This window comes from Geospiza fortis, unplaced genomic scaffold, assembly GCF_000277835.1.
Source record: "Geospiza fortis unplaced genomic scaffold, GeoFor_1.0 scaffold121, whole genome shotgun sequence".
Taxonomy (NCBI): domain Eukaryota; kingdom Metazoa; phylum Chordata; class Aves; order Passeriformes; family Thraupidae; genus Geospiza; species Geospiza fortis.
The window spans coordinates 1,628,064-1,648,643 of record NW_005054346.1 but is presented as its reverse complement, the minus strand read 5'-3'; the positions used below and the strand labels follow the sequence as shown (position 1 = coordinate 1,648,643).

At 38.4% G+C, this 20,580-nt stretch overlaps 1 protein-coding gene across 2 annotated transcripts in view; it reads left to right on the top strand.

The window, feature by feature from the left end:
- The window catches only part of SULF1 (sulfatase 1), a 123,598-nt gene that overhangs the window by 11,161 nt on the left and 91,857 nt on the right, over window positions 1-20,580 (top strand). Inside the window, exons 3-4 of one of the 2 annotated variants that reach the window (XM_031058617.1) lie at window positions 11,750-11,816; window positions 13,870-13,967. The exons of the other annotated variant lie outside the window; for it this stretch is intronic. The gene's annotated coding sequence lies outside the window, so the exon portion shown is untranslated. The remainder of the gene's footprint in view (window positions 1-11,749; window positions 11,817-13,869; window positions 13,968-20,580) is intronic. 2 annotated transcript variants of the gene reach the window in all.

Here is a 20,580-nt window from a genome sequence, read left to right as displayed (position 1 = left end):
AAGTAGGAAATATCTTGGATGCAGCCCTTCCAGCTTAACCAGAAAGACTGTCCACAGTTCATGTTTGCTTTCCGTGCTATGGCCATTCATCTTTCCTGAATCAAAATTGTCACACTGAATTTTCAGAGGGAAATTAATAGCTTGTGGCATTGATGATGAAGTGTCAAGCCTTCTTCTTTCATGTCTCCAGCTCTATTTTGCTAGTGATGATTTTTTCAGTTCTCTTGCTAGAGATTAACAAATCTTGGGAAAAAATCTGTTCGGTTAATGGTTCCCTTCCAAGCATCTTCTTTATTGTCATTAAGAACAAATGAACAGACTTGCTGCATTTGCAATTTATTGAGTGCATTGCTTCTGCAAAAATCTAGAAATATTGCTATGTTTTCCATTTCTGTCTGGACATCTTTTGTGCCTACTGCCACACACAGAGTGAGACTGAATGCTTTTGGCTGGATAGGGGGTCTCAGTCCTTGGTGTGCTCACTCCAAAAGACTTTTTCAATCATCCTGTGAAAAAGTTTCAGAGACAGCAGCAACTGTGTCCTCAGGACATCACTGCTTTTGCTGGAAAAGCAGTCATGTTCTTCAGGTACCACACTCTTGAGAGGAGAAGAGCTTGGTCTGAAGCTCTCTCCTGCCCTCAGCCTCAGTCGTAACCATTGTAGAATTTTGAAGTTTGGGACATCTCCATCTGTTATGCCACATCAAATTGTGTTCCATGGAGCTTTGTTATGAGACACACAATAATGTGCAGTGATAGTGATAGGTACTGTGTAGTGCAGGGAAAGAACCAGCCAATCTCCACACTAAAATTTCATTTTGGTTTAGTTCTCAATGCATGTTTTGACCTGACAAAGCACAGTTGCATGATTAGCACTGTGTTCATCCCTAAATATTCCAAATGGGGATGGTCAAGTCAATTCTTTATCTCTCTGTCAAGAATAAGGAAACTCAACCTTTCCTGTGAGGACACTCTCAACCAAGCCCTTCACAAATATATTAAACATTTCTTGTACTCTCAGAATGAACACTGGAAGATTCAGGTTGGAAAGGACCTTGGGAGGTCTCAGGTGGTGCTAAAACTAGGCTATAAGATCAGATCCTGTTGCTCAGGATTTTATCCAGTTGCATCTTGAAAGTCCCCAGAAGATATTTAGTGCACAGTGTCTTGGGCAACTTGTTCTGCTATTTGGCTTTCCTTCAGGGAAGAAGCTTGCTTTGATTTATATCCAGTCTGACTTTCTTTTGTTTCAGCTTATCCCCCTTATCTCTTGTCTTCCTGCCATGCACTGCTGACTCCTGATAGAGCTTGGCTTTCTCTCTTTATAACTAATTACAGGCACTGGGCAGCTGTTCTGAATCCCCCCCCACGTCCAGCTAATCTCCAGGAGGAACAACGCCAGGTTCTCCCTGCAGGGCAAATGCTCCATCCCTAAAACATCTTGATAGCCCTCCACTGATCTTGCTCCAGTTCATCACAGCTGGTTTTGTACTGTAGGCCCAAAAATTGAGCATAGGTGCCATTTAATGAGCTCTGAGCAGATGGACTTCATGTCTGTCCTTGCTGAATTCCATTAGGATCCTGATGGCCCATTGCTCCAGCCCACCTAGGTCCTTCTGTCAGTCCTGTCTTGAGATCCATTGCTACCTCCAATTCAGTGTCCTTCTCTCACTTAGTGACTGTTGTTTATCTTGCTTGAAACACTCGCCCTCAACTTGTTGTTTTCATTATCTTACTTTGAATTAACTTTTATACTTGATTTTCATCCTGACTTCTCAGTGTCTTTGAGTAAACTGGATATTTATAAAAAGCAGTATACTAAAGCAATTCATTCGGGCTTATAGCTTGCTTATGATACATGCAGTTGTTCTTTTCTCACCTTTAAATAGATCTTCCAGTCACAGTGAACTGCAGGAAAAATATTTCTCCAAAATACATTCACATGAGAAGATGCTCTTCCTGGTTTTGGCCAGGTCTGTCACATAAGATCTTCTTCAAAGAGTATCTCAAATTCAGTGGTTTGCTGTGCGGTCTAACTGAACAGTGTTGAGGACTACTACTTAAAACATATAAACTAAAACTATACATGATTTTTACTTTAAGTTTCCTTTTCAGTATGGATTTTTTATTGCCTTCTACAGAAGTTTGGGAAGACTTTGAATGAACTTTTTGAGTCCTAAAATAGATAAATTTCAAACAACAGCATCCCACAGTCTGGAACCCTTATTATCATTGACATTAGTGCTATTACTTCTTCTGAATATCTTGCTGCTTTACAGCTATGCTGCCTTCCCTCATCTTCATGTGGCTGGAACTTCTTCCCATCATTTATGGTTGATTGTCTATAATGGTACTTCTTATATGTCTCTATAACTTTAGAACTGACAATTATAACAATGTAATTTCAGTCCAATATGCATATATCCTATTGATGCATGTATTCTCCTTATGAAGTTATTTTAAAATTCTGTTTGTAGCCAGATGATGAGTTAACCAATAGAGCTGAAATTTATCAACTTAAAATATATGAAATCCAAAGCCACACTAGTTTATTTGGTGTTAATTTTAGCCTGATCTCCACCTGAGTTTGTTCATACCTGCCCCCTTAAAAAGCCTCCTGCTCTCTGAGCTTAGCTACTTTGTGAATAGCACTGAACATTCAATTCATTCAATGCCAGGCATTTAATTAGGAACACTACTAACCTCTGGTAGTATTCTGGGAAATACAACTTCAATTTCTCCTGTTATAGGTATAAGAAAAAATATCTGAACCACTTTTTTATTAAGAACTTTGGCATGTAAGAGAAGATCAACTGTTGACTCATCCATTATGCAAGTGATGTGACCACCTGCACCATTCATCCAATTCTTGAATATCTACAGTGGAATGCATGTTTTCTGGAACTCAGTCCACATCTGAGCCATCTTTGTCAGAGTTTCACAGTGTGAGGAAAGTGAAAGGAAATTCCACAGTTCTGTATAGGGTTGTGGTAAGGGAGAATACTTATTTATGAGACTTTATAAGGTTTAGCATTAAAAAGACTCAAAATAACCTAAACTTGAGCAACATTTACTTCTTAAAACCTGGCTACTGTCCTGCTCTTTTTGACCTTTTTGCTGAATTGAGTTGCTAGCAAGGATGGTCTTACTCAGTTTTTATCCAGGCTTTTCCACTATCCATCCCTTTGTAATTGGTCATAGGTAACCCTTATGTGATAGCAGTCATCACCACAAATCTGTAAATGTCTCTGAATCTCACAGCTTGTCTAGAGTGGCATTTATTGACTTTTTGCACCGGTGCAAACTCGCTTGTACAGATGTATTGAAACTGGCTCAGCATTCCTCAAATAAATGTGACAGCGAAGCCCCGCAGGCGTGTGGTAAGGGTGTTCCTGTAGAAGGGACACATGTGAGCACCCTCATCTGAAGGATGTTTTTAATTTCTTTAGCAGTGTTCTTTGCACCACAAGATCTTTGACCCTACAATGGTTGAGCTCCTCCTGTAACTTCCTGAGGAGAATAAGTTGTCTATTCCTGAGCAGGATAATTTAGACATACAAGTTCTGACAAGGCAAGAGTGTCCTCCTTCTCACCAGCTTGTTAGGTCTACTCTTTGCTCAGCAAGATGATGGGTCTGAAATACTGTCTTAGACTCCTCACCTGTAGCTTGGAGCCTCAGCACAGATCTTTATTCTGCACTGATCCTTGGTCTCTGATGCCTCAGGGAGATTTCAGAATCTGTCCTCCCAGCTCTTGCTCCTGTAATCTCATGGAAATTAGAAGTCCCATTGCGAACAAAGATGAATGTGCTCCATGGAATCTCCTCAGCTACTCTCCTCTGCATCTTGATGCATACCGAAGTATTTTAAAATGGTAGTTTATATGCCAAGCTATGAACAAGAAGCACTGGGGAGCTCTCCCATCAGGATAGACCTCCTGTTCTGCTGACTCTGTTAGACAGTTAGTAAACTTGTCCAGAGATAGGAATATAGAAAATGGAAGACTTGGAAGAACTAATTTATTCATTTAATAGCATATATATTTCCAAAATTATGCATCAGGGCCTTGAGTTTCACTGGTGAATTGATATTGTGTTATCCTATATATCATGATATTAAGGGGGGAAATGCTGATACCAATTTTCTGGCTGTAGACTTCAGGAAAAGATAACAATATACAATAGAAAAACTGGATGAAAGAAAGTAGACATGAATTTTTAAGATCTAAAATAGCTTTTATAGCTAGGAGTTTTCACAGTCCTTCATATTGCTGGAGAAACTCAAAAGATACATAGATGCTAAAAAAAACCCCTACTCCTTGGAAGAGGAGACAATGTGGCTGAAGCTTGACTCTAATCTAATTTAGATTTTGTGAGTAGGATGTGGAAAAAATGGTCTTAGTAAGAGCTAGTTTCACCATCATGTTTTAATAAGGAAAGTGAATGATTTTTCTGTGTGCACTCGCGTAGGAGGCACAACAACAGAAGTAAATTCCTATATCTGAAGTGTTAGAATTTTAATGTAGCTTTCACTCTTTTGGACATACTTTGCTTCAGGAACTTCCCATTTTTAAGTTCATTATAAGGACATAAAAATAAACAAATTGCACACACATGAGAGAGGCAGCACAAGCTATACTTCTCAGCCAATGCATGAATTTCTTCCCTCTATCTTTAATCCAGCTCTGTCAATATAGCAACATAAAATTTCAACAAAAATTCCCTGAAGAGCAAAATTTGCTAGCGCTCTTTATTATGTAATGTATTGAAAATGCAAAATGTCTGGTTACACTGATAAGTCACCTTTTTGACTTATAAAAATATATTCCCACTGTTACTAAAGCAGTGTTGCTTAAGGCTAATGGCATAATAGACACAAATTCATCCCATAATTCTTTTAATCTAAGTAAATATATTGCAAATGTTTAGTATCTATTGTGGCAACATAAAGCAGAAGTCATAATTAGCCTAAACAAAAAAAATCATAGGAGAGTTTTAAAGTGTGTTTCCAATTTCAAAAAAAAGAACCTCAGAGATTTTTCTTTTTTTTTCTTTTTTCACATCTTGAATCAGACATCAGCAAATGTGTTTGTATGTGTGCATTTTCCCCAAAGCACTGAGAAGAATGTTGTGTGAGAATTATCTTTTCCATCCACAGTCATGCTGCTATTTGGTCACATTTCAATCCACTGAAAGAAAAATAGAAGGTGGGGGAATTGAAAGCCCAACAGAACCGCTTAAATTATTTCAAACTTCAATGGTGCTGCAGCCCTTAACAGAAGGCAGAGCTCAGTTGTGTCCATGGAACAGTTCCACATTTCTTAAAAAAAAAAGCTAATAAAAATTTTTAAAGCACAGACATTAACGAGCTAACACAAAAGATTTATTACTCAGATTTATTTTCTTTTCTGTCTTTTTCTAGTAAACTTCTACATTCTCCAAATAAGAGAGGCAAATTTCCAGCAAGTAAGCTTCCTTCCCTCCTTCCTCACCTTCATGTTTCGCTTTCCTCAATTGCTCCTTAAATTTTTTAATTAAGATCATCTTGCTTTTTGATTCATTGATTGCAGTGACGTTCTTTATGTTCAGAAGGCGATAAGGAGTGGTCAAGTTTCAAATCACACTGACTTTGTTTTTTTACGTACTGAAATACAGGAAAATCTGTTTTATAAGACCCCTGAGTTATTTTTCTGTCTGAAACAACCTTGTCAGTAGGCTGTGTTTCTTGCTAAAGAAAAAGCTGTGTTTTGCTGCTGAAAAATCTGCCAGAACAGTAAGGGAGAGGAATATGTTCATATTTTATCAACAAAGAAAGTACACATATAATTGAGGGCTCATTAACTCTCATCAAGTCTCATCTAAAAAATTTCCTGTTTCACCTCCCCCTTCATTTATTTTGAATATTAGTTAATATTTTAAGTCTATTTTGTGGCTGCCAGGTATTCCTGGACATCCCTTCAAATGCAAATTAATAGTTTTCTCCCCTCAAAATTGCATACGAGAAACATGGGAATGCTTTACACTCTGAAAAATTATAATAGAAGTATAGAAGTCTATGTCAAGGAGATTCTGTTGCCTTTCTGGTGTTTGTAAGATGACCCATATTTTTTGCCCCTTTCCTTAGTGATTGATGCTATTGGAATGATGATAACAGGAATATCCCCAAAGTCTTTAGTTGTATTCAGTATTAGTACACTTGTTAAATAAAACCAATCATAGATGCATAGAATTATAGAATGGTTTGGGTTAGAAGGGACCTTATAGATTGTCTAGCTCCAAACTCTCTGCCATGGGCAGGAGCACCTTCCACAAGAGCAGGTTGTCCAAGGCCCATCCAACCAGGCATTAAACACTTCCAGGGATGGGGCATCCCCAGCTTCTCTGGGTAACCTCTGCCAGGGCTTCAGCATCTTCACACTATGGAATTTCTTTCTAATATCTTATTGAAACCTACCCTCTTGCAGTTTGAAGCCATTACTCCTTGTCCTGCCCCTATATGCCCTTCTAAAATGTTCCTTACCAGCTTTTTGTAGGCCCCTTTTTGTTACTGAATGGCTTTTCTAAGGTCCTCTTAGAACCTTCTCTTCTGCAACAACCCCAGCTCTCCGAGCCTGTCTGCAGAGGTGCTCCAGAGCTCCAATCTTAGTGGCCCTTCTCTGGGTGTGTTCCGACAGTTCAATATCCTCCTTGTGTTGGGGGTCCCAGAGCTCGATGGAACACTCCAGGTGGGGTCTCAGGAGAGAGGAGTAGAGGGGAAGTAGAGGGGAAGAATCACCACCCCTGACCTGCTGGACACATTTCTTTTGATGCAGCCCAGGACACATTTGGCTTTCTGGGCTTCGGGCACCCATTGCTGGATCATGTTGAGCTTCTTGTCAGCCAGCACCCCCAGTTCCATCTACCCAGGGCTGCACTCAGTTCATTCTCTGCCCATCTTGTGCTTGTGCCCAGGATTGCCTCGCTCAAGATGCAGCCCTCCATACCTGGCCTTGTTGAACTTCATGAGTTTTGCAAGGACCCAGCTCTCAAGCCTGTCACATCCCCACAGGGTGGCATCCTCACTTCCAGGGTATCAGCTGCAGCACACAGCTTGGTGTGTTAGGCAAACTTGCCGAGGGTGCACTTGATCCCACTGTCCTTGTCACCAACAAAGATGTTGACCTGTGCCACTCTCAATACAGACCCCTGAGGGGCACCATTTTCACTGCTCTTCTCTTGGACATTGAGCCACTGACCCCAACCCTTTGAGTGTGACCACCCAGCCAATTTTTTTATCCAACAAGTGTTCAAACTATCAAGTCCACACATTTCCAGTTTATAGACAAGGAGACATTGCCAAATGTTTTGCACAAATTCAGGTAGATGATGTCAGTTGCTCTTCCAATGCCATAACACCTCTGGTTATATCAAAGAAGAAAAATCACAAGTTCTATATAAACTAATAAAGTTATATTGACCTTAATGTTTTTCTATTATTTTAAAGTGTTTATTATGTTTATATTGCCAACTATGTTGGCTTTATTGTATTTTTACTTTAATACCCTTAATGTTTAAACTTTTGGTTTTGTTTTCTACATTTATGTTATAAAGCAGAATTTTTACCTTTGCTCTTTTGAAGTTAAGAATTGTGTCTAGTTTTGTCACCAACTAGCTAGGAAAGCACTGGGAAGCAGACTTGAATCCTGTAGCCAGCATTTTTTCACAGTGTAGCAAAATAGATTCCTGCATCAGGCTACCATTTTTTTCAAACATTCAACTACTACTGTAATTTTTAGTTGTATCCACTAAAATAAGGAAAAATTAAATTATTGAAGTCGGTTGTTTCTGGAGAAAAAATATTTATGTAGCTTAATTTTATTTAATTTAAGTGGGTTGCTCATGACTGCTAAAAGCAGTATTTACTCTTCAAAAAGGTGACAGCAAGTACTTTTCTTTTGTACCTTCTCACCCAGAAATGGGTGTCAGGGGTCATTTCATAACTGATGCTGAATTGCTCCTTGTATATCCAGTATATTGGTAGCAAGTCATCTTCAGCTGTAAGTGATCAAAAATGCTTACAAATTTTGTCTATGAGATAATCCCACTGAGTTATGAATATCTAAAAGCATATGAGATCAGTTATAACTGTGCTGTTTTGAATACAGAAATAGATGTTGTATTGATCTTCATAGGCTGATCCTTTTTTTTTAAACAATAGATGTTTCCATTGTGATGGCAATACTGCTGAATGAGTGCTGAAGTCAGTAAAGTTCATAAGTTGCTGACGTTTGATGCCTTTTAACTACTCTGTCTTCTCAGTCTATTATGAGCAAGGCTAGATGGCCTGATAACAGTGCCAGGCAGTGTGAGAACTCTGTGTACACTGAAGATCCCTTATATGTCAATAATGGAGTGCATTTCTGAGAAATATTAAATTATATCCTTATCCAGAAATACCTCCTACTGCCTACTGAAGTCAGCGAGAAAGACAAAGCCAGAAGAAAATTCAATGCTTCATAAATTGTGGTTCCTCAGGCTGCTTTGCAATCATTCTTGTTGATAGTCCAGCAAAAAATAGTATTGGGCAACTGGATTTGGATTCTGCTGTCCATTTATTGGCATTTATTGGTGAAGTCCACCGCCAAAATATTTTCCAGTTCATTCTGTATTCAGTGAGCTATGTCTGCAATCATATTGCTCTTCTAACTTATATATAGAATATTTATACATATGGAAATGCACACAGAAATCACAGACTTGTTCACTGAAATACAGTTGTTCCTGAATGAAATGGGAAACTGCTGCATGAGGTCATTCTTTGTACATCATAGGTCTGAGGAAGAAATGACCATGTCTTGGGCTGGGTCTGTAGGAAGATGTTTGGTAGGTCTGGTATTTTCTTTATTTCTGAAAGACCTCCCTTCGGGCATGAAACTGAGTGTGTAAATTTAGGTCTGTCTGAGATGAAGTGAATCACACACAACACTCCCTGCAGTCCCTCAGGCCTTCCTTGGAGGTTTTGTGACAGTGCTTCTTTTATGAAATTAAGTAAGATAATTGCAGCCCCAGGAGATGGTTACAACCATTTATTACCATGTATTTCTGGAATGATTTGGAAATATGTCCCAGGTATGGAAAAAGTCCTGCACAGAGTAACCTCTCCTATGTTTTATGGGTTATCTATGTTATACAGGGAAGATTTCTCTCAGTGCCACACATGCATTTACATTCCCCCAAATTCCCAAACAATATGCCATCTGGCAGTATCTAAACTCCTGCTGTTCAAAGGCAGAAACAATAAATAATAACTTCATGTATTAGAGTGTGCTGTAAGCCTTTCTCATCATGGGATGCTGTTAAGTTTCCATCTGTACCACAGTTTGGAAATGTGTTGTAACAAGGTTCCTGCCTGTATTAAGGATTTGTATGAAGAATTGTGGTAGTAAATGATGCACAGAAACCTAAGGAATAAAAGTAAGAAAAGAAAAATTAAAATTCAAATGCAATTTCTTTAAACACAGCAGTATTTCAAGCAAAAAATGAATCCTTTTTCCATAGAATAAAATTACGGTATAACCTCTTCTCAAAACTCTTTTGTACACCTACAGGAAAGCATTGTATTTTCATATGCTCATGAATGTGGAAAACAGGGATCTGGAAACTTTGACAGTGGTAGTTACCATCTCCATATGTATTTTTCTGCTCTGTATGGACTTGTTAGTACCTACTTAGGTAAATGGAAAGATTCCTGTTGATTCCAGTGCTATTTGACTCTTCTTCTATATGTCATTCAAGGGCTTATTTCATCATTACTCTGTTTCATCATCTAATATTACTCTTTTGTATGTATAGATAAAGAGATTCCTAAAATCAGTGTTTCAGCCCAGATGGTGCAATTAGGTGATTCTTGATTTTGTCTTATCATGTCCTTGAAATTAACATCTACAGTGCGTAGTGGGAAAAAAATGTATATAAAAAATCATCTATCTCTCTCAGTGATAGAGGGAGATATTTTTACAAATGAAAAAAAGAAATTTTCTTGTCCACATGCAGTCAGCTTACTGACTGTGAACACGAATGATGTAAAGATTTTTTTTAAGCATCTTCCCTCTGTTTAATTTGCTGTTCTAATCATTGTTTTCTTCATTAGCTTAGTTTCATCTTAATAATTTGTTTTATTTTCTTTGCTATTACATTCTTGGCCATTAGAAAGCCTTTTCCTTCCAAAAAATTCTTTGCCCAATTTGTTTCCCATAACAACAACAATAATAGGGGGAAAAATAGTCATTTTAATAGCAATTTAAGGGCCAAAATTCATCCTGTGGTACTTCTATGCAGTCACCCTTTCTGTGGGATTTGCATTCACATTACGAAGGCTAGACATCTGGCCTCAGGCATCACAGCCCACCTCTCCATGTAGCTACAACAAGCAACAGTTACAAAACAGAGTAAGACCTCATTAATGTTTTAGAACTGAAGGAATAATATGCCTAATCATCTTGAAGCATTTGCATACCTCTCCTTCCTTCACATTCTCTTATACTGTAGCTGATGGCTGATATTTCCTCACATCATGAGGCTTGGTCTAGCTAAGAAAGTGGAAAAAACAGGTCTTTTCTGACTTCTTGGCCTTTCATTATAACATAGATTTTGCTATGGGGAAAAAAATTGTTCTAATTCTCCTGTTCATTCAGCCAGCTCCTGTGGGAAGGGCCCTGGTGCAGTCACCCATCCCTAGGTCTGGTCACCCAAGAGTTATGGCACTCAGAAGGTTGGCAGAGCATTGCTGGCTCCTCTGATGTGGTTGAAGGAGAGCTTGTGTGGCCATTGGCACAGACAAGTTCTGTTGAGGGTCATTGACTGTGAGAGTGCCTTTCTTTAATCCCTCACCTCTTGGCCCAAGCAATATTCATGCCCAAGGGTGCTGAGGGTATCCAGAGGGAAAGACAAGGCTTCATTAGTTGCCCATAACTTTATATGACATCAATGGTGAGCAAAAATGTTCAATAGTAGCTAGTGACAATGTCAAAGAAACACTTATCCTAGCGATTACTACCCTGCTAAAAAATTGGAAACCAAAGAATAAAAATAATACATTATTAAAAGCTGGACAAACTAATCATTCAAATAAAGAGATCCAAAGCCATATATTATGTAATACAATAATAACATTAATTTTCACTTCTGTAGTTATTTTATGCCTGTGTATTTTTTAAACACTAAGAGTGTTCAGCACAGATTATGAGCTTAAATTTTCAAGGTGAAATTGTAGAAGACCTACTGGTTTTCAAAGCCATTACCAAACTGAAAACCTAACAGCAAATTGGTTTGTATTTTGATTTATTAGGAAGCAGGCTTAACTGAACTAACTGAATGGAATCTAAATAAGTCTTGCTGGATTTCTGCTTTGCACCTGCAGAAGCAGTTTTAGAGAGCTATTGCCCTCTACAGATACTGTATACTGCCTGTATAATCTTCTCAAGAAAATAATTAAATAAGAAAAATAATTGTTTATAAATGGAGAAAATTGCAGTACCAATGTATTTTGCTGTAACTGCTCCCTGCTGAAATTTGAGACCATGGGCCCAGTGAAGTTTATGGGACAGCTCAAAAAAACATTCATGTATGCAATGTTTTTCTTACTGTGCTGGGGTTTACTCCTAGAAGTAAAGTGATAGGTATAGTGATTTTTGGGGGGATTTTTCCTTTTAAAATATTATTAAGTTTATTGCTTAGAAATTGCTATAATTTCTATTGGTTTATTTGTTACAGAAAAAAAAAAGGACTGAACTGAGAGTGGAAAAATAATGATAATATTTCTTTCTTGCATAAGAAAAAGGTAAGATTTAGAGGACCATAAGTAAATAAGTACTGCAAGTACTTATTTATGGCATACTAATAACTATGAGGTAATTTGTTAAGTTCCCAAATACTGGCAGCTTTTGATTTAGACTTATTCAGACCTTCCCAATCTTGGCTGCCTAAAAACTGATGATTTAAAATTCACAATCCTTTCCAATTAACAGAGACAATGAGTCTACTGTTTATGCCACTGTATTAACCTGTTCTGCATTAGAGAAGAAAAGGTTACATTTCATTTTGTAGCAGCATATTAGGCCTGTATGTATTTCAGGCTCCTCAGTTTTGATTTATACTATCTCCAGTTTGGGTTTATTGAAGAGAGAGTTCATTCTTTCTCTTTTTCCTCCCACTCCATTCCCTGGGAGCTATAAATGCTCCAGTTATCCTGGGAATTTTTTTTTTTTGGGCCCCGGGTCCCTATACTATCTCCAGTTTGGGTTTATTGAAGAGAGAGTTCATTCTTTCTCTTTTTCCTCCCACTCCATTCCCTGGGAGCTATAAATGCTCCAGTTATCCTGGGAATTTTTTTTTTTGGTCCCAGGTACCCAGCTGTGACTGAAATAATGCTCCCCATCTGTGTTCATTGTTTGCATTGATGGTGTCTGTGCAAGTCACCAGAGCTTTCCTAATAAGGTTCAGTTTGACCTTTCAGAAGTTCTCAAATGAAGAATCTAAGTGCACTCAACAGCCTCAAAAGAGATAGACTTCTCTGCCACTGCCCTTACAAACAGCTGTAAGAAACAGTAAAGGATGACTGTTCCAAAACCGAAGTCAGCCCTCTGAGCTGTTCAAGAGTGTGAAAGCACCGGGCAGCCAGGGACTGGCTGTTCTTCCCAGAAGGGTGGTGCACCAGATGGAGAGAGATCCCGGAGGAGGGGAGCAGACAGACTGACAGACAAAGAGACTTCACAACAGAGGAAGAGAAAGTCTAGAGAGATGCCCTTTAAACTGACAGGCTGATTTTTAGGCAGGAAAGCACTGTCTGGTGGTTTCAGTGCCACATGTTCAAGGCAAGGGCTTCAAGCTGCATGTCCTGACTTCTGGTGTGGTGACTCCTGGTTCTCCTCCTTTTTTGTGAGAGCCCTGGAACTGGTGTGACAACACAGGGAGCCAAGTGAAAGGGCTGACCCATCTGAAAAATAATCTTGTTTGCTGGTTTGTTCTAATGATTTTGGCTGGCATGGTTAGTACTTGGATAGATTAGTTCTCTCACCTGGCTCCCCTCAGCCCCCAGGAGCGTTTGTGCTGACACATGCGGGGAGACTCACTGCCAGGATGGTGGGGGAAGGTGATGTCTCTTCTGTCAGACACTTGTGCCTAGCTGAGGCTGAAACCATGGCTCACATCAACAAAATATTTACTGTGTTCATGAAAATACATGAAGCAAAGCTCTTTTTTTTCTGTCAGGGAAACAAACCTTCTGACTGAAGTTGCTTGTGAGATCTGGAATCTTAATAGTAGCTTGGTTCAGAAGCAGAGAAAGTTGATATTTACCAGTTGTTTTTTATCAAAGGAAGAAGAGCAAGGAATTCAGATTAATAATGCAGATACTGGTAGCTACCTTTCAGATGCCTAAAGACAAAATGGAATAGTTTGTGCTAATTTATATGTGATTTCAATATTATTTCATTTTAGCAAAGGACAGATGAACAATTATGAAAGCTAAGACAAGTATCTCCAAAACAGAAATTTCAATTAAAATATTACAAATATTCTCAGAAAATATCCTGACAAGTTATACAAGTTATAGAACTTAGTGATGGACATCTAGATATTTGAACCATTCATTAGAATCTGGGTATATTAAGGCTCTAAGTTTCAATTATTTTAACTATAGCAACATGCCAGCTTGCAAGCAAGGTAATTATATGTGGATAAACTTGATTCTACAGAGTGATTCAGCAAACTAAATAGGAATTTATAAGTTAAATTTTGCAAATAAATTCTAAACCCAGTATGAACAGAGCTTGTGTTGCAACTGTGTGATTCCTAGTAGTTACAACTATTAATGTGTTCCCCCTTTTTTGCAGGTTTTGCCCATAATAAATTCACTGAGCAAAACATATGGACTTCTATCCAATGCTATGAAAATTAACCAAGGCACATTAACTTCAGGAAATTTTCAAAGGTACAAAAATAATATGTGTATTCAGCAATTAATTTAAACAAATAAGACATCAGCTTGTGCTACATAGTTTAAGTGTTATGTCAGGTCAATAATTAAGCTGTAGTAAATCTGGAGGTCCTATTCTCCCAAACTTTAAAGGCTCGAGACTAACCCAAGGACCCTTCACATTTTAGTAACCCAGTGAATGATTACACAGATAGCTTTTCAATCTGAGGTTTGCTACTATTAACTTTCTATTTTTTAAGACATCAAGGAATTCTGTGTTTTGTGGTTATTGAATAATATCCTGTGAAAAATGTATGCTGTCTTGCATTTATGAAAAGGAATATTTAATCGACTTCAGTTATGTCAAGATAAAATGCAGTTTTCCTGTAAGGAAAGATACACATTAAGCAAAAATAATGGTTTGGAATTTTCCCTTGTTTATGTGAACATGATGATTATGAAAACTTGAACCTAATCTCAGGGTATGCAGCTGGTCATGGTAAAGAAAAAGCATTTTGTAAGCTGTCTTATGTGACTCTGCCAAAGCAATTCCAAAATATCTGTGGTAGTTCTGTGCTTTCAAGGTCTGGCTGACTTTTAGGTGGAACTCATAGCAAGTTGTGTGGTGACCTCGTGATGTGGGAATTATGGCAATAGTCTCAGTATCAAATCATACATCTCAGCTTAACAAATAGAAATATAAAGCCACATGACAGAACACAGAGCAGGGAGTTTGAAATGCTCTGAGATTCATTTTTTCCCCTTAGCTATATTATTTTCTGTCACCTCATTTACATAAAGTATTTCTGGTTAAACAATTTGCAAATGCATGTGATTTAATAGCAGGTATATGTGTGGCAGAGGTAAATTTGGACTTAAAATTAAGACATTGCTAGCAGTGAAAGACAGATGGTATACATCAAATTTATTTCACATGCAAGTCTTTGTATGGAATTTTCTTGGAACCAGCAACTTTCTGATATGTTAGCTCATAGTTTATTTTAATTACAAAATATCTAAATTTCCAGATCTTCAGATAATGTTTCATAATTACTAGAATTAACATAAGCTTATTCAATCTGCTTTATTTTCCCTCCAGATGTGTGGCTGCATAATGGTCCCATATAAAGCAGATATTATTTTCTTGCATGCAGCATATCAGAATATCCAGGCTTTCCTATACCAATGATCTAGTAATTAACTTAATTTTCTCTACCAGCTTTATCTAAATTTTTACTATGTTTATCTGTAGGTTTATCTATAATTTTTTCTATGTTGCTCTTGAAGAGGTGAACCAGACTAAAACCAAGAAAATGCATGCCACAGATTTCCACAGAAGTGGAAGTTATGAATAATATGATATAAATGAGTGCTCTTGTTTTTAATGGAGAGAATGGATCGGATTATTATTTGCCATACCTTCCAGTCCTACTCAATGAAATGACAAGTGATCATTTTGGTCATGTTCCCAGTCTACCAAAGGCAGGAAGCCCAAATAGTCTTAAGAAGGATGTTACACTGGAAAAATTCCAAGAATTTTTGCAGATCCAAAGGTTAATTTTTATTTTTTTTTAGAGCTTGAACATTTTTTATCTAACGTGAAACTTCAGTGGTTCACTCTTCATTGACTACATTATCTGCTGTTCTAGAGGTATTTTACGAGTTTATAAACATACCTTTTCTCTACAGATATAGGGTCATAGTGTCTCATACAATGAACCTATAACTGTGAATGTACAGAAATGTAATTAATATTTGTCAGTATTAGGAATGCCTTTAGAATATTTATTATGAAATAAAGTGTTATCACTTGCACCATGGATAAAATAGTTGGGGAGTTCCAAGAAAAATGTAAAGGCAACTTTTTGACCTGAAGCTTAAAAATCATGTCTCTTATGTATATAATCTATTAATGACACACTCAGTGCAAAGACTTTTCTGGCACATTATCCACTGACATTCCACAATTCAGTTAAGGGCACATTATCCACTGACATTCCACAATCCAACTTCAGTTAAATTGAATTCTACTGAACCCTGGGGGTCAGATTTTTTAGAACTGTAGTTTCATTACTGCCCACACATGTATCCCAGTTCCAGCTCCAAATATACACACAGGGTTCCCAGTTTATTTTTGGGAAGTGAAAGAGCACAAAATACCAATTTCAGTCCATCTGAAAGGAGCATGATCCTGAAATGAGAGCTAGAGAAGCTTGCATGTTGCAGGACTTAAGAGAGTGAGTCTGTATGATGTCAAGAGTATGGGGCTGACCAGCAGTGTCTCCAAGAGAAATCCAAGTAGATGGTCAGATGGGTCTCACAGAATAGTTCAGAAAAATCCCAACAGTCAGTAGTTTCCTAGGAGAGGTTGGGAAGCTGAGGAACAGACACATAGAATATTAGAGCATGTAATATTTTCCTGCAGTTCAGTGCATCACCCTTCATTTTACTGTGTGCACACTGAGGGCCCATCAGCAAGGTATTGCTGAGGGTCCTGCTTGCAGGTGTACAGCAGAGCTACTGTCTTTTTTTAGGGCTTTTTCTGTGCTGTGATACTTCATTTTTATTATTTGTCTGCACAGGATGCAGCCAAGTTGTGCTGAATCTGAATAAGCTTTTCTCTAGCCAGAATCTTGTCAAGTGTTCTCCTTGTCTAGAGGCTTTTTCTTTCTCTCCTGCTAAAAGGTCACAAGGAAATACCCATAAAAAATAGGGAGGCTTTTTAGGAAAAGTCCTCTAACACATACAGAGAGGTGCCTCTCTGTATTGCGTGCCTATACAAGTTCAGACATGCAGGCACAGAAAGATTATCTGCCAACAAGCCTGACAAGAAGCTAGTCACTTCTGCATACCCCTGTGTGATCTCTACCACCAGTGACTTTAGTTCTCTGAGTAGCATATTCCACTTTTGCCAACAAAACTGATTCTTTTTCCTCTCATGTTGTCAAGTTTCTCTGTTGGGAAAAGTGCATTATGTAGAAGGGGATTATTAGCTGAAAGGTAAGGGGAGAGTGATAAAAAATTTCTAACTACAATACTTATAGCTGAAAAAATGAGATATTAGAAAATTGCACAAATTTTCCCTTTCTTTTCCACTCCATTTTGTGGCTTTCTTGCCTACATCATATTTCTGTTCTGACCTGGTAAACAAGAGCCTTTTGCATTTGGTTTTCTTTCCCATCACACTCTCACACATAAGCCTTTCCCATGTTTCTCTATATACATTGTTGATTAAGATCTAGAGGGAGTTTTTTTACAGACTGTCAATACAGTAGAAAGCCTGTGATCTCAGAGTTTTCCCTTTAGAAGCTGTGAAAATGAAGATTCTTGGCTTCGTTTTTAGTATATCTGTAACCTACCACATGTCACTTAACTTGTTTGCCTTTGTGGCTGCTCATCCCTATTAAATTAGTTCACACCAGTAGAGCTGCAAAGAGAAAGGATGAGGTTTTTCTCCTTCGTTTCCTCCTGCTACTTAGTGGGAAGGGGTTCTCAGCTGCTGATTATGTTGCTTCACTGGTTTCCTTGCTGGCTGTTTCTCTGCACCACATGCCTTAATGAGGAACAGGCGGTCAGCAGTTCCGTGGGCAGCGTGCTCAGAGTGTGCTCGGGAAAAGAGACACAGGCAGGAGTAAAAGAGATCCAAATAGCTTCCTTTCCAACCTGCACCAAAAGGAAGGCAGGAACTTTTTTCCTAAGTTTACTCTTAGGATTTCAAGATCCTAAGATCCAAGTTTTCAAATTGCTAGTGTCTGGAACTATTTATGAACCTTTTCCTACATTTAGGTGGTGGGGTTTTTTTCTGCAAGAGCCAAGTCACTTCCTTCCTGTCTAGTATCAGTCATTACTTACTGGAGAAATATAACCATGCAAGGGCACCAAAATAAATCATGCATAGTCTGATAAAAATATTTCACGTGAGAAATGCTTTTAAGGTGGATTTTGTAGAAGAATTGTATGTGTCATTATTTCCTCTACCTCCTCCCAAAGATTTCCCATCAGATGAATATTTAAAATGTGATTTTTTTCATCCACACTCTTCTACTGCCAGTAACTTGATCCAAAAGTATCTCAACATTTTTCTTTCAAAAATGCAAAGTTGCCCTATAAAATAATTTGGATTTTAATTATTATAGAATCATAGTCATAGAATGGTTTGGGTTAGAACACATCTTAAAGATCATCTAGATCCAAATCCCCACCCTGAGCTGGAGCACCTTCCACTAGACAAGCTTGCTCAATGCCCCATCCAAGCTGGCCTTGAACTCTTCCTGAGACAGGGCATCCACAGCTTCTCTGGTTGACCTGTTCCAGTGTCTCACCATCCTCATAGAGAAAAATTTCTTCCTAATATCTAACCTAAATTGATCCTTTTGCCTTTTAAAGTACACGGCCTTGTAAAATGTCCCCCTCCTGCTCTTCAGTACTAAAAGGTTGCCCTAAGGTCTCCCTGGGACATTTTCTTCTCCAGGTTGAACAATCCCAACTGTCTCAGCCTGTCTTCAGAGGAGAGGTTCTCCAGCCCTCTCATCATCTTAATGGCCCTCCTGTGGATGTGCTTCAACAGTTCCATGTCCTGCTGGTGCTGGGAACCCCAAGAGCTGGATGCAGCACTCCAAGTGGGGTCTCACGAGAGTGGAGTAGAGGGGTGAAATCACCTCCCTCATCTTGCTGGCCACTCTCTTTTTGATGCAGCCCGGGGTACAGTTGGCTTTCTGGGCTCAAAGTGCACATTGCTGGGTTATGCTGAACTTGCCAACCAAGTCTACCTCAGGGCTGCTCTCAATCCTTTCTCTGCCCAGTCCATATTTGTGCTTGATCCACATGCAGGACCTTGCACTTGGCCTTGTTGATCTTCATGAGGTTCACATGGGAACTAGATCACGTGGTATAGTCTGTGAAAGAAAGAAAAGAATACTAGAAAGGAAACTCTTTTTGTGAGTTTTGTCTCTCTTTACACATTAAGACCAAAATGACAAAAGAAAACTGTTAAAGCAAAACCATGCAAACAGGCAGAACTGCCTAATGTCACATAAGTGGTGAGATAAAGTAATATTGAAACTGTAAATGCTTTTTGAGTGAGGTATATGGGTATATGGGTAACATTTTTTCACAGAGGACTTTTTTGGACATCCAGAAAAAAATTATGTATCTGCAACTGCTTAAATCTACTTGCAGTGAGAAAAGTATTTGGACATGTGTTTATATATGTGCTATTGACATAGCAATGAAGCAGCTTACTGACTCAGGGCCAAGAAACACTAATGGTAAAGCTTTCCAGCATTTGTAGTTGACTTGCAGTTTGACATAAGACATCATTTCTTATTGTTGCCTTGGGTTGTAATCATTTTCCCAACTGCCTCCTTACTTCTGGGGAAAAATTCAACCATGTTTCACACTTTATTCCTCATGTGGAAGAAAAATTCTTGGGTTTCCAGCCAGTTTTGTGGTTCCTAATATATAGGAATGCATACAAAAGAGAGGTGTATGTATGACACTCTCTGTATAAGATATTGTCCCCTTCTCAGCTTCTTTGGTGCTACATTGCAGTGAGAAAACTGATGCTCTAGTTAATTGGATAAGCTGGTATTTAGAGGAATCTAGTCCCACCTTCTTGCTCTGGGCGAGGCTTTCTGTGTGACAGCACTACAGCCAAAGCCCCAGGGAAAACATTGCTTCCCCACCTCACAGGACAGATACATTTAAGACTGTGAAGTGCTTGGGTAAGGCAGTCGTGGGACGCCCATACATGCCACAGAGAAATCCCAGGTTTCATGGCTCAACAGCCACGTATCACATAGGGAGCACTTTTATCTCCAGGAACTGATCCTGGAAGTTGCAGGCCACAACAGTTCCCACTGAAGGCTTTCTCTGACCCCTCGGTGATCAGAGATTCTATGGGATTTTGAAATCCTGTGAGATGTAAGTTAAGATGACTAAGGTAATAAAATATAAGTACTGATTAACAAAGCAGGTCTTTATAGCCATTAAATTTATATTTATAAATAGACTGAGTGACAATGTTCAACCATGCAACAAATTGAAAGCAAATAAAGATATGATGACACAGTAATTGTAACTGAAATGAAAACATTCTTTACCAGCATTTTTAGATTCTTATACACACATTAACTTTTTGTTTTAGGTAGCAGGCCTTCCCCACTTCATAGTTTAAATGGTACCAAATTAAACCATCATGTACACTGTGTGTTTCTGAATATTTAAAGCTCTGCATGACTATTGAAATAATCCAGACAACAAAAGAAAACAGTTTCTCTGTGAAAACTTAGACTTTGAATTTCATTTGTGATTTAGATAAATTCATAAATATCCCCATGGCCATGATGCCATGGAAGTGGTGAACTGTGTTTGCACAGCCTAACGCTTAGGTTACACTTAAAATTCCAGAAGGATTATATTCTGTCATGTTCAGAACATAGTGGTTGTATTTTATGCCTCGAGGCACCCAACAGGATCATGATGAATTTTTAACCATATCAAAGAAGATGTGCATTTTAAAAATATTTTGGGGTGGAAGTAGTGATTTTTATTTTTTCTTCTATCTCGTACCAGCTGCTATTGTTCCAACTTCAGAATACATGATCTGATTCTCAGGTGTATGGCAATT